Source organism: Silurus meridionalis, chromosome 26, assembly GCF_014805685.1.
Source record: "Silurus meridionalis isolate SWU-2019-XX chromosome 26, ASM1480568v1, whole genome shotgun sequence".
In the NCBI taxonomy this organism is placed as follows: Eukaryota; Metazoa; Chordata; class Actinopteri; order Siluriformes; family Siluridae; genus Silurus; species Silurus meridionalis.
In genome coordinates, this window is record NC_060909.1 from 9,641,292 (window position 1) to 9,643,650 (window position 2,359).

The window sequence follows — 2,359 nt, forward strand, 5'->3', positions numbered from 1 at the left end:
TTAAACATACAAACAAAAAAAAACCAAACAAAAAAAGTAAAAAATACTCACTCGTAAATATAGAAAGAAAGAAAAAGTATTTGTTTTTTTTGGAGGAAAAATTTTCTGAATATATGTTTTCTTTAAGTGCAATTAAATACATAAAGATTTTATAAAGGTGCGCATATCATTAAGTTTGAAATGTCGTTAATAGACAAGGTTTCAGATTTCTTCTTTTTACTTACATTTATTCTATAACCCATGTGTGTGTGTGTGTGTGTGTGTGTGTGTGTGTGTGTGTGTGTGCAGGTCTCCTCTGGTTTTAATGCACCGTTGCCCGTCGGTGAAGGATGCAGGCTAAAGCTCAGCACACATGAAGCCCATTTACCATCATCCCGCATCTGTTCTCACTAATCCCCTCCAGACGTAACAATATGCTGTCCAATAAGATTATGATTGCTCAATAAGCCTTATCTATGTAATTCAGAAAACATATAGGGCTTTAAGCGAGCTGGCTAGGTTCGAACAGTTTGGAGCTAATCTGGAGTCAGTCTGGAGTCAATCTGTGCTGCCGGGTGGGAGGAGGGAATTATTTTAATCTGGTCGAAATAATCCTGTGATTCCCCACCAATCTGTTTTGTTTTATTAAAAGCCGAGTGCGTGAGTTGATTTAACGTCATACTAATCTTCAGGTCGCTGACTCGCTGAGCTCCAGGACACCCTGGAAGTTCACAATGTGTGATGTGTATCATTTACACACACACCGTTATTAAATAAATCTGCACTTTAATTGATTAGACATGCAGATTATGATGTTGTGGGAATATACAGATTACTGTATTGAGTGTGACTTGTTTAATAAAGGTGTAATCACTATTTAATTAACACCACTATTTACAGCTTTATCAAATATTGAGTTTTCAGGTTTTGCTTTAATATTTTATTAGATACTTGTTTATAAAAGGATTGATTTATTAAAAACATTATTTTATATGTTCATGAAATCACAGGTTTATTAAAATGTGATGTAAAATTAAACATGAACAGCAACTTTCAAGACTCATGAACTGTGTTTGGAACCTTTACAGGTTCTGGGGTTAGCTGCGGAGGTGAGGGGACAGTTCAGGTTCTACAAAGAATTTAATCTAAAAAAAAAAAAAAAAAAAAAGAGAATATTAAGAACCTCAGAGAAGAAAGAAAAAGAAAAAGTCAAACTGGAATGCTGAAAAATACCCAACATAAAAAAGAAAAGAACCAGAAAAAAGAAATTGAACAAATTTGTTAATTAAATGCAAATAAATAATAGAAATAATTAATTAAATAAATAAATAAATAAATAAATAAATAAATAAATAAATAAATGTTCCAAAAAAATAGAAAAAAAGACAAATAATGGAAACATGCAATACAAGAATTTAATTGCTATAATAATGTTTATTATTATCGTTGTTGTTGTTGTTGTTGTTTGTTTCAATTTTACTAAACATGTAACATATTTTTGAAAAAAAAAAACGAATAAATGAAAAATACAACAAAATAATTTTTTCTCTTTAAAGAACAAGACCTATCATCTTTTCTTCCTCTTGTCTTTATGAAGCCTTCATGGTGTGTTACCATTCGTGCTCACAGTTGAGATGTAAGTGCACGTGTGTGCAGTCTTTAATATAATTGGCCTGTCATACTGTAACACTGATCCCGGTTATCATCCACAGCTATTCTTACTCTATTTATGGTAAGTAGCTTGTGTTCCTTCTTCTCACAGCCAATTCTATTAGTCGCTATGAGTTTAGCCTGAGTAAATCACTTAATGCATAAGTCTATAAGAGGCTCTCAGCGAGGCGTCCCGGGGCCCAAACATGTTCATATTTGATCATGCAGTAGAACTTGTAATCACACCTTACACTCGTAATCGAAGATCTGCTGCATCTGTCAGAACTGAGTGTGTTTTATGCAAAGATTCTACTATTGAAGCACAGTCATGTGTGTATTTGTGTGTGTGTGTGTGTGTGTGTGTGTGTGTGTGTGTGTGTGTAGTTTGTTCCTCTAAACCACTTCCTCTAAACAGTCAAACCAAAAAACACTGGACACAGTTACATACTTAAGGAAAAAAAAAACACAGGATGTAGCAAAGGCAAAGGAAGTGTTTCCCTGTCTGGAGCCAACCCTGTGTGTGTGTGTGTGTGTGTGTGTGTGTGTGTCACTTTGCATGATTTCTAAGTCAGTCTCTCTCTCTCTCTCTCTCTCTCTCTCTCTCTCTCTCTCTCTCTCTCTTTCCCTCACACACACACACCTCTCTGCTTACACTTTCAGTTAATCCCCACTTAGTGAGCCACACGTCACCTGGGAATGACACGTAATGACTTTTTTAATTTTGGCTGTT

The 2,359-nt window shown here is 34.7% G+C and overlaps 1 long non-coding RNA gene across 1 annotated transcript in view; it reads left to right on the forward strand.

Moving 5' to 3' along the window:
• The window catches only part of LOC124379627, a 4,513-nt gene extending 3,388 nt beyond the window's left edge, over window positions 1-1,125 (forward strand). Inside the window, exon 3 of the long non-coding RNA XR_006924464.1 lies at window positions 289-1,125. This is a non-coding gene — a long non-coding RNA (uncharacterized LOC124379627). The remainder of the gene's footprint in view (window positions 1-288) is intronic.
• The last annotated feature ends 1,234 nt before the right edge of the window (window positions 1,126-2,359 follow it).